Below are 12,905 nucleotides of genomic sequence, written 5' to 3' on the forward strand. Positions count from 1 at the left end.
TTATATTTTCTCAGCCAATCTAAAGGTCTTCCAAAGGTCAGGTGGCAACACGTCTGGCCTTTAAATTGTCTATAAAAGTTAGCAAACCCTAAGAAACTCTGTAACTGTTTACGGGTGCGTGGTGCGGCCCATTCCATTACTGCCCGGACCTTTTCCGGGTCCATCTCTATTCCCTCATGCGATATACGATATCCAAGATAGTCGATTTTGTCTTGATGGAATTCACATTTAGAAAGTTTGGCATAGAGTTCAGCTGCTCTGAGTTTATTCAAGACCGCTCAAACCAATCTTATATGGTCGGCCATGTTGTCAGAATAAATTAGAATATCGTCCAAATAGACCAACAACCCCTTATATAGATGCTCATGCAACACTTCGTTGATCAACTGCATGAATACGGCCGGGGGCCCCTGTAGTCCAAAAGGGAGTACTCTAAATTGGAAACACCCCAGTGGGCAATTAAATGCTGTCTTCCATTCATCTCCCTCTTTTATTCTCACTCGGTAGTATGCCTCTCTTAAATCAAGTTTGGTAAAAAAATTTCCCTTTCCTAAATGGGCCAACATGTCCTTCATAAGTGGGAGGGGATAGACATTTTCCACGCAAATGGCGTTCATGTTTCTATAATCAACAACTAATCTGAAGGATCCATCTTTCTTTTCGCGGAACATTACTGGTGCTGCTACCTTGGGTTTGGCTCGTTCGATAAATCCCCGTTCTAAGTTTTTGTCAATAAAATTCCGCAATTCCTCCAATTCTCGAGGTGTCATGGGGTATATTTTTGGTTTGGGAAGCTTCACCCCTGGGAGTATTTCAATGGTGCAGTCAGTGGCCCTGTGGGGAGGCAGAGTATCAGACGCTTTTTCACTAAACACTTCCTTGAGGTCCCAGTATTCCTTCGGAATTTTCTCTTCTCCCTCAATATAGTTAATGGCTACTGCGGCCCCTTCTGGTCTTATGTCGTCCCTTAGGGAGGGGCCTTCATTTTCCGGAGTTGGTTCTGCCGTACGGATGCGCAGGACCCCCGTTTTCCAATTTACTCGTGGGTTCCATTTACGAAGCCAGGGCAGTCCTAGAATCAGGGGCCTTTCCATGCCAGGTGCTACGATAAAACTGAGCTTCTCTATATGATTCCCCAACTGTAGTTCAAGGGGTTCGGTCATAAAACTAGCTGGGCCCCCTCCTGCAATCGACCCATCTAATTGACAAAATGCAATGGGTCTTTTTAAAGTTTTCAGTCTCAGTCCCATTTCCTCCACTACCTTGGGGCTAATTATGCACCTAGTGCACCCCGAGTCCAACAGGGCTAACAATTGCGCGTGAGTTCCTGTGGAGGGCACCCTTACTTCTACGGGGATGAGTAAGGGTTCTTCCGTGTGACTCACCCGTTCATCGGTGTCCGAGTCGGAGTCCGTCTCGCTGTCGTCATCGTTGGTCGGAGTTCCCAACTCACGCTGGTTCCGGGGAGTGAACTCAACGACTTCTCCTTTCAGGGCGGTGCCGCAGGTTTTGGCGGGTATTTTATCGCTTTTCTTTTGGCTGGCCCCGGTGGCTTTTGGCGGTGGCTTGGAAAAACATTCGGCCGCCCTGTGACCCTCCTTCCCACATTTGAAACAGGTGAAGGGCTTTGACTTGGGTTTGAATTCGGTCTTCCCGCCAGTCATCTTGGCCGCCCCCTTACGGTAGAAAGAGGATGACTGGTCCCCCATCCGCCTTCCTCGGAGTTCGCTCCGTTTCAGCTCGATCTCCACATCCTCAGCTACTATGTACCATCTATCCAAATCATCGGGGACCCCCATGCTCCTGCAATCTCGATATATCTCATCATTCAGTTCATCCTTGAAACTCTCCAAAAGAGCCATTTCTGACCAGCCTGTCATATAGGGTGCCAGTTCACGAAACTCTTGGATATACTCTGCTACCGGCCTCCGACCCTGCTGAATGCTCTTCATTCTGAGTCTCGCCTTTCGTTCAGCTAAATGGTCTTCAAAACGTCTTCTAAGGGCTCTCATGAACTGGTTGTAATTTCTTAGCAGGAGGGAGTTGTTATTGTGGAGAACTACCATCCACTCAGCCGCCACTCCCTCTAGGGCATTCGCAACACTTCTGACTTTAGCCGCATCCGTTTCATAGTCCTCCCCCCAATCCTGCATGTGGTTCCACACTTGGGTCAGGAAAAATCCCAAGGTTTTAGGATTTCCATCAAACTTCCCAGGAAGGGGGGGGATTTTTGGCTTTTTACGTCTGCGGGGGGGGGCCTGCAGGGCTGGGGTTCTCTGGCCGGCTGCATCTCTTCCTCGAGCTGCCGAAGCCTGGGATGTTCCCTCCTCAAACTCTTCCTCTCCCCCGCAGGCTGTCTCTTCGGCCTCCCCCCTGGGGTCTGCTTCCCCCTTCTCCACAGGAGTTTCAAAAGACTCACGTTTTTTTCTGCTTTCTTCCACATCACGGATAAGCTGCAAAGCTTGATCTATCATGAGGCGTTCTTTCTGCTGTTGCACCCATACTGCCTCCTTCTTTCGGGGTCTGGAAGTCGTCACTCCCCGGGGATTCTCCCCCCAGTCCGGCAGTCTCCCCACTCCTTTGGACCATCTAGCTTCTTCCGGTTCCAAACGGAGTTTTTCCAGCCATTCTGCAGTTTCTCTTTCCGACTGGAGGGCGGTTGAACTCGCTGCCCCCATCTTCCCTTCTTCATCACTCCCTCGATCTGACATACTTTGGATTTTCAGTCCCCTCGGGTTTTGTCCGGGATGACTGGAATGACTTCCAGCTTAATGTCAGGTATGCTTCCTTCAGTATCCAGGAAAGAAAACCCCAAACTCAAGCATTTTGAAGAATTTGGTACTTTTACTGAATATGAAAAGATTAACAACCCAGGAAAGCTGGAAGTGAGCAAAACGCGCGAAAATGCATCTACTAAGCTTCTTCCCCCCCTCGTGTTTATATTTTCTCAGCCAATCTAAAGGTCTTCCAAAGGTCAGGTGGCAACACGTCTGGCAGCGTCATCCATCAGGAATGTGGAGACAGTTGGTCAGCCATCCCCTTCTGAAATCCAGTTTCGATTCCCACGAAGTCCCCTCCTACAAAGACAAATCCCCTCCTGCTCTCTTCCCCCCCTTTTTGCTCCATACCTAATCCCTCCCCGTTTCTTATGGCAGCTAAAGCAGAAAAGCTGAGGCTGACATTAAGCCAGTAAGTAAGTCTAGGTGGGTTTTGGTGACAAATAGAGAATTACACCTGCCATATGAGATATTGAAGGCTGTCACAGAAAACTGAGACTATAGGAACATGAGGTGTGACATCCTAATGAAAAAAATAAAGGTAAGGAGGGAGGGGGAAGGTAAGTAGGAGGAAATGTGATAAAGTTTGAACTTCTTTTCTCATTTTGTTCTACTTTAAAAAACAATAATAGCCCAAAAATAAAGGGGAAAAGAGGAAATGGTTGAGAAATATGTAGATCACAGAAAAACTTTGGTGATTGGTTAACAACTAAAAGTGAACTCAGAGGAATGAAAAGAGGATATAAATACCAATAGTAATAGCATTTAGACTTATATCACAGTGCTTTTGAGCCCCCTCTAAGCGGTTTACAGAGTCAACATATTCCCCACAACAATCTGGGTCCTCATTTTACCCACCTTGGAGGGATGGAAGCAGGGGTGAAATGTAAAATTTGTTCCTACCAGTTCTGTGGGCGTGGCTTGGTGTGGGGGGGGTAATGTGACCAACTTTTTTTTAAAAAAAAAAAACTTTTCAAAACATTTTTTCTAATGCTTTGAAAAGCCTCTGCTGATCAGGCAACTAGCTGGGATCGTCAGAGAGGCTTTTTAAAAAATGCTTTGAAAAGCCTCTGACGATCCCAGCTGAGCCGTGCGATCTTCAGAGGCTTTCTTTTTTTTAACTTTTAAAAGCATTTTTTCATTGGAAGAGGTTGTTGAAAAAATGCTTTTAAAAGTAAAAAAACCACAAGCCTCTGATGATCATGCAGCTCAGCTGGGCATGGTGGTGGTGGTGGGGTGTGCAGGGATTTTTGCTAATGGTTCTCCGAACCACCCGCCGCCATCGCTACCGGATCGAGCGATCCGGTCCGAACTGGGAGCATTTCACCCCTGGATGGAAGGCTGAGTCAGCCTTGAGCCTAGTGAGATTTGAACTGCCAAATTACAGGCAGCCAGCAGTCAGCAGAAGTAGCCTGCAGTACTGCCCTCTAACCACTGCGCCCCCATGGTTCAATAAATGTAAATATTTGTAGGGTTAGAAATTGCATTTAAATATTGTAGCAGACTGACATCTACATAATAACACCTGCTTGTTAATATAATTTTCATTTAACAGATGCAACTCATTAAACAATAATAAGTAGTAAATACTTATTTACTCAGCATAAGTGTGCATAAATATTTATATCTCAATCAGAACAGAGGTGGAAGAGACCTTAGAAGTCTTCTAGACCAGCTCCCTGCTCAAACAGGAGATTATACACCATTCCAGACAAGAGACGATACAGGCTCTTCTTAAAAAACTCCAGTGATGAAACACCCACAACTGCTGTCGGCAAGCTATTCCACTGGTTAACTGTTCTCACTGTTAGGAAGTTTCTCCTTAACTCCAGGTCACTTCTCTCCTTGATTAGTTTCCATGCATTGTTTCTTGTCCTGCCTTCCGATGCGTTGGAAAATAAATTGACACACACACACACCCTTTGTGACAAACTCTCAAATACTGGAATACTGCTACCATGTTCCCCTAATCCTTTTCTCTAGATTAGCCAAACCCAAGTCCTGCAACCAATTTTATGCTTCTTTATACAACAAACATTTAGCTTTTTAAACAACGAACAATTTCTTTGGCTGCTGCCACACACTGCTAGCACATATTTAAGTGATCATCCATTAGGACTCTAAGGTCATTCCCGCAGTTACTGTTTTCAGATTCACACAACCTATTTTAATAGTTGACAAGGAAAGGAAGGAGGAGGAGGAGGAGTTTAATTAATCATGACTGAAATCTCCATTTGAATTCAGCTGTTTTCTCAGTTGGAAGTTGAGAACAAACCTTTTTACTTTAATTTTTTTTTAAATTTAAACTTAAACTTAAACTGCACTGCACACTAGAACAACTAGACACAAGAACAGTTTTTTCCCGAATGCCATCACTCTGCTAAACAAATAATTCCCTCAACACTGTCAAACTATTTACTAAGTCTGCACTTCTATTAATCTTGTCATCGTTCCTATCACCCATCTCCTCCTGCTTATGACTGTATGACTGAAACCTTGTTGCTGGTATCCTTACCATTTATATTGACTGTTTCCTAATATGATTTCATTGCTTATTTGTACCGTATGACTATCATTAAGTGTTGTACCTTATGATTCTTGACGAGAGTATCTTTTCTTTTAAGTACACTGAGAGCATATGTATCAAAACAAATTCCTTTTGTGTCCAATCACACTTGGCCAATAAAAATTCTATTCTATTCTATTCTTCTATTAAACATTCCGTCTTCCATTAAACAGTGTGTCATCTGGGTATAAATATATCTGTGCAATAACAAGCAAAATTTACAACAGTACTCATTACATTGATATTGATTCTCTAATCTTACAATAAAAATAATGAGCATAATACATCTATTCATTTCTCCCTCTTAACATATCTTCTAAGAAGAATATAATAATATTAAATATAATAATCTCAATTGTCATATTAGTAAGAATTATCATATTGTATGCTCCTCTATTGTAACATGTTTTCTATATTTCATTGATCTCCATTTATTTCTAATTTCTATTTTTTCCCCAACCATTCATAAAATAATTCCCATGTCATATAATATTCAGTTTGTCCTTTCTCCTTTATAGCAAGGGTTAATCTATTCATTTCTGCACATTCTAATATTTTCCTAATCACTTTCTCATCAGCAGGGATCTCTCTGCTTTTCCAGTATTGTGCAAATACAATTCTATCTACGGTTAATACATGTATAATTAAATATGTATTCCCTTTAGCTTCAGGTAAAATCCCCAACAAAAATATTTCTGGTTTTAAGTCTATTATTATTATTATTATTATTATTATTATTATTATTATTATTATTATTATTTCTATGCCGCCCACTCTCCGAGGATTCTGGGCTGATGCCATCTATAAAACATCTTATACAGATTTTCTTTATATGCAGTTGACATTGTTAGTTGTCCCACAACTTCTGCCATTTATCTAATTCTATTGTGTAACCAAAGTTTTTTGCCCATGCTATCATTGTCTCCTTCACTTGTTCACCTTCCAGTATAATGACCTTAATCTCTTAATTCTTTATAGAAACCATATTTAGCATCTTTCTCATATCTAGAATGTATCTGCACTTGTGAATACCATGCCATGTCGATGCCTTGATCACTCAGCTCTTGTTTAGTTTTAAATTTGCCCTTTTCATTCAAAATATCTTTATATCTAACAATATTTCCACTGTTAATGACGTTTGGGTGGATCAGTGCTTCCACTGTTGAAAGCAAAACTGGTATCCTCAAATAATGTTCTCTAATTTTCTCCCATACTAACAATATTGCATTCCTTATGTAATGTCTTTGAAAGTAACCATGGGTCTTGCTTTTCTCATGCCACAAGAAGGTTTGCCAACCCTGTTGTAAATCATGGCCCTCCAGAGTCAATAGTCTGAGAACAAAACTTTTTACATTTTTCATTTAGTTCTTTCCATCCCCCGTCACTATCATTTTGTCCTTAATTCCAGGTTACAATACCCTGTGTATCACGTTGGTTTGAGCATGTCTAAAAAAGATGTAACTCGTAGAAATGATGGTAGATCTGTTGGCAGTAGGTAAACCTCTAAAACAGAATTGAGAAAATAAAAAGAGGATATATGTATAAGTATTTCTAGGATTAGGGATTGAAATCTTTCAGCAGTTTTGACAATTCCATAATATTATCTACTTGTCAATGTAAATTTCATAAAACAAATAACTAACACAACATACAATTATTTACAAGAGTAAATAATATACAGCAAAGGGCAAACCAGGTGGCTTTCCTGTATCTCTCATAAATCAATTAAAGCCCCCCAAAGCATCTAAAGTAAATCAAAAGACCCAGCAGTCCCAGAGAAGAAATACAACATATAGTGTAAGGACTGTAACAGGCCCTTTGTAGGACAAAATTCAGAAGACTACTTGAGCGCATCCATGAACACCAACAACCAATCATCATCAGAAGACATGATGGAAGTGCCTTAATCTCCATGCTAATTTCTATGTCAGAACACATGGAATGACTTAACCATAGTTTCAGCTGGGAAACCATACTTTCAACTGAGAATCAGAGACCAAACAAGTCCAAAAATGCATATAGAGGTAACAACAATTATATATCATTCAAAATAGACAATCACAAAGCCAAAAAGAAAACAAAAATTTTAAAATACCTCATCACTGGCAATCAACAGAAAGATTAATGCTAGACCAACAATCAGGTAAACAAGTCCAATCAAGAAACTAGTAATGCTGTCAAACAAGCTAACAGTGAACAACAGCCTAATTAAGGAACCATGAAGACCTCACTGACAAGGCAAGCCACCATATACAATGAGAGCAAACCCCACTCCTTTGTAGTACAGATTGTATTATCTACTAATCCAATGAAAAATCTGCAAGAAAGCAACCAAGCTCAGAGAGCACTAAGGTCTAGACAGTTCAACCCTTAGCTACAAATATTCTCTTTTAGTGAAATAGCAAAGTTTGGAAAAAATCTATGTACAGTATGTATAGTACATTTATATTTATGTGTATGTATATAAACATAGGTGGGGACATGGTGGCTCGGTGGCTAAGACACTGAGCTTGTCGATTGAATCCCTAGTGCCATATAACGGTGTGAGCTCCTATTACTTGCCCCAGCTTCTGCCAACCTAAAAAGCACGTAGAAAATGCAAGCAGAAAAATAGGGACCACTTTGGTGGGAAGGTAACAGCGTTCTGGGTGCCTTTGGTGTTTAGTCATGCGAGCCACATGACCACAGAGACATCTTTGGACATAGCTGGCTCTTTGGCTTTGAAACGGAGATGAGCACCATCACCTAGAGTCGGGAACGACTAGCACATATGTGCAAGGGGAACCTTTACCTTTTATATACACATAAAGTGTACGGGCATCTCTCTCTCTCCTCCCCTCCTCTCTCTCCTTTCTCCCTCTCCCTCCCTCCCTCTCCCTCTCTCTCTCCCTCTATCTCAAGTTGGGCTTCACTCAAGAACCCATATAGAAGAGGAGGAAATGCCCCAAATGTGCCAAGAAGTAATAGTTATTCTACTTCTGTTACTGATTTCCCCAAGGGGGAAAACCTCCATTGAAGAATTATGTATGCAGTGTTAATGCTAATATTATAAGTGTGACACAAATAAGCACATTGGTGACCAACTGGCATATCAAACAAAATTCAGACAGTACCAGTATTTTGATTAATTGTATTATTTTTAAAATATCTGAAAACAATGATGCTTCTTAACAGTGAGATCCAAATTTCATTTAATGCAATTTAATTTGATTTACTTTGTTGTTTAATTAATCATGACTGAAATTTCCATTTGAATTCAGCTGTAAATTTCCATTTGAAGCCAACTGCAGATCCAGGAGAACAAAACTTTTTACATTTCTCATTGAGTTCTTTCTGTCCCCGTCACTATAATTTTGTCCTTAATTGCAGGTTACAATACCCTGTGAATCACAAGTTGGTTTGTTCATCTGAGCATGTCTAGACCTGTACAATCATTATCAATTATGCATTCTTATTTTCAATCTCTAAGGAGTTACAGAAAATATTAAAAGTAATATATTTCCACAGCAATAAAGATGCAATATTCTTTTTTCCAAGGGTACAGCTAGAGGACCAAGTCCTGTCATTCTGATTTTTTTAAAAGTAAATCTCTACTTTAAAGCAGCCTCATGGAACACTGTATCTCTAGGCTGTCCTATTTCAAATGCCTAATTCTCAGGGAGTGAACAGATGGATGAGAGATAAATTGTTGTAGAAAATGATATTATTCTTTGCAATAGCAATATTGTCTTTGTCTCCCTAACCCTAACCTTGCTAAATGTTCTGTAGGAAATCAGCCTTTCATTAAACACAAGCAATATCATTCAGAAGATTTGGTCATTGCGGGCATTTCTTATCAAACTTACATGGTATCTGATGAAATAACATTCAGAAGAAATACATCAGATGAACTGTTTGGTGATTTAATGTATGGAATTCCTGTTTTTCAGTAATGCAAATACAGAAAATAGTTAAAGCCTGTGACATGGTTGAATTAGGATGGAGGATGAATGTTAAATTGCCTATCCTGCACTATTATTTCTCAATAATATTGCTTCAATTTCCATCTGTTACACAAGTTATTTTCCGATGTGTTTTTATTTCTATGGATTTGGTACCATTCTAGCAGGTATCAGTTTAATTTTTATACACTTTTTTCATATGGCTATAACTTGATGAAGTTCAAATGACATAAATCGCAGCAGAGCATTGCTTCATGTTAAGGTGTGCATGATTGCAGTTAGTCCTACATGCAGATATTATATCAAATATTCCTCAGAAATTTCCAGTGTATTGAATAAGTAAATTAGAAAATTAGGGTAGGAAGTAAAATTAAATTTAGACCTCCATATTAAGGGGAAAAAACCCACTAATTATTGATGTTTATTACATTTTGCAATTGGGCTGCCTGAATACATATGGATTGATATATTGCTTAGACCTCTTTCTTGAAATATTAAACAAATGGTTTCTTTGATGCTAATGCTTCCACCTGTATCAGTGCATGTGGCCTGCAGAATCTAAACTTGTGTGATACAATTAGAATGCAATCAATTCCAGATTTGGCTACAGATGTTGTAAAACTCATTTCAGATATTATATGCACAACTACTAGCACATCTTGGCTTTGGAATTTGCAATCAAAGAAATCAATGAGAATTCCAGGATTTTGCCAAACATCACCCTCGGTATCCATATCTCCAATAGCTATTACCTGCCAAAATGGATTTATCTGGCTTCCATGGAGCTTCTCTCTACAAAGGGAAGATTCATCCCAAATTACAAATGTGACCTCAAGGACAATGTAATATCTGTGATTGCAGGACATAATGCTTACATTGGTCAGTTCATGTCAAACATTTTGAGTATATATAAGATCCCACAGGTAAGAACCATCCCATAAAGAAAGGAGTCAAATCTAAATACAGTATTTCTTGCTTGATTTAGTTTAATTTCTATTCCAAATTTTTATCTTTATGAATCTATTAGTGTCAGAAACATTCAAAACAAAGGGATAACCAACATCGCCTCATATAGTGTTTTGGGAAAAATCATAATCAAGCTAAACATCCAAATATATTTCATCCAGGGTGGAACATAGAGGAATGATTCAAAATGCTAGAAAGTTGCATATACCTAATCTATGGGGTAAATCATGTCATGGAAACATGTGTAAACAAAGCATAATCCGGAGGTTCATATTCATTCTTGCAGTTCTTACATTTCTGGAGCTTTGTTTATTAAAACAAAAAGAAACAACTATCATAGAAATTATATTGGAATATGCAAATAGTAATCAATTCTGCCCTTGCCTGGAGAACATTGATATTTAAATAAGATCCTTAAAATAGACATAAGTGATTTGGAAGTATATACTCTAATTTCTTCTTTTTTCTTAGCTCATATATGGTTCAACTGCAGAGATAGATGACAACATAGAAGCTGCTTTCTTCCGTCAATTATTTCCAAATGAAGACCTTCAAATTATGGGGCTGGTCCAATTGTTGCTTCACTTCCAGTGGAAATGGATTGGGCTCATTGTCCCAAACCCTGAACATGGGAAGAGGTTCATACATAATAGGCTTGATATATTTTCTAAGAATGGCATTTGTTTTGATTTCATGGAAGAAGTGTCAAAGGACTCTGTTACCAATGATATTGAAACTCAACTTAATGGTTTTGGTTTGCTGTATAAGGCTATTATGAAAAGTACTGCCAACGTTGTAATCATATATGGTGAAAATCATAACATGCCTGTTCTTAGAATGTTGCTATTTATTTCAGAATATGAAGACATGCAAATGAAGAGAAAAGATAAAGTTTGGGTCATGCCAGCACAGATGGAATTCACATCAGTCCGCTTTCTAAGATATAGGGCCATGGATTTCATCCATGGTGCCCTAACGTTCGCAGTTTCCTCAAAGGAAATATTAGGGTTTAAGAAATTTGCTCAGATGAGAAAGCCTTCTTCAGAAGAAGAGGACAGTTTGACAAGAGTGTTTTGGGAAGATGCATTTGAATGTTCTTTCCCAAATGCTGGGTTAGATGAGGACAGTGACAATCAATACACTGGTGAGGAGTCACTGGCGACCCTTCCTGAATCTGTGATTGAATCTAGTATTACTGGGCATAGTTATAGCATTTACAATGCTGTCTATGCAGTGGCCCATGCTCTACAAGCCATGCTTTCATCTAAGAGCAGAAAAAGAAAAAATGCTTGGGAACTCAGTCAACAGTTGTGGCAGGTAAAAACGACATGAATGAAAATGTATTATATATTTATATAAGGGCCAGTCATATAAATGTTCAGCTATTACTGTATTTTGGAGTTGTATAACTAATAAAAGTATTCTGAAGCTGAACTAACTCATAAGTGATATGTGGGAACTTAAGTAATAATTCCGGAGAACACTAAACACGGGGTGCAACAATGCACAATGAGAAGGAGGCAATGTCAAATATTAATTCAAGAGGAGTTTTAGAAGGAGGGTGGGGTAAATCAGTTTCCAAATGAATGGGACTGTTTAATAGGATATAAGGAATGTGTCCTTGTATCCCACAGTGGTTTCTGATAGTTCTATCAAAACATTTCACTAGGAACCCCTGAATCTTATGATGTAAATGCTTCTTCTAAGATCATTGTTTTCTTTAAATAACAGGAGAGCTTGAAGTAACTTGAGATCTGTTACGTAATTAACATATCGTACGCCATATCGTGTTATGGGAGGACGCACTCGCTACCTGCAAGCGATTGCGCGCTCCGGCCCCAATGCTTTTCTCGTTCCCCGGGTTGTTCAGACCCTCAGGGCCTGGGCCTCCAGTTGATGTTGTGCAATGCCAGGTATGTGGTAAATAAAGCCCCCCTCATTTGTGATCTGGTTCAGGAGGGGGGTGCAGACCTGGTAGGTATTACGGAGACCTGGTTGGGCCAGGAGGGGGGTTCCCCTTGTTGAGATGTGCCCACTGGCATTCCATCAGCCGAGGTCCGGGGGGGGGCAGGGGGGGGTGACGGTTCTTGTAAAGGAAGGACTTGCTCCAAGGGAGGCCACTGTACCTCAGATAGCCGGATGTGAGTCCCTCCTTGTGAAGTGGGGACATGGGAGGCAGATGGGCTTGCTGATTACGTATCTGGCTCCGTGCCACGTGTCGGCTGCCCTGCCCGAGCTGCTCAACGTGATTGCCGAAATGGTGGTTGATACTCCCAGGCTTATGGTCATGGGGGACTTCAACTTGCCATCTATCGGCGGAGCGTCTGAGGTGGCCCGGGAGTTCATGGCTTCCATGACAGCCACGGACCTGACCCAATTAATTCATGGACCCACTCACATGGGAGGACACACTCTGGACTTGATTTTTGTCTCTGGTCAGTGGATGAATGATCTTGAGATAGGGGAGATAGCGACTGAGCCCTTGTCATGGTCAGATCATTTCCTTTTTAGGCTTGACTTTCTAACTGCCACACCCCACCACAGAGAGGTGGAAGAGACTAGATGGTTCCACCCCAGGTGCCTGATGGATCCTGATAGGTTCCAGATGGAGCTTGGGCCATTCCCTGAGGCTCTGACTCACGGCTCGGCTGAAGA

The sequence above is a fragment of the Pituophis catenifer genome, unplaced genomic scaffold (assembly GCF_029215685.1).
Source record: "Pituophis catenifer annectens isolate HBS135680 unplaced genomic scaffold, rPitCat1.0.hap2 SCAF_5, whole genome shotgun sequence".
NCBI lineage: Eukaryota > Metazoa > Chordata > Lepidosauria > Squamata > Colubridae > Pituophis > Pituophis catenifer.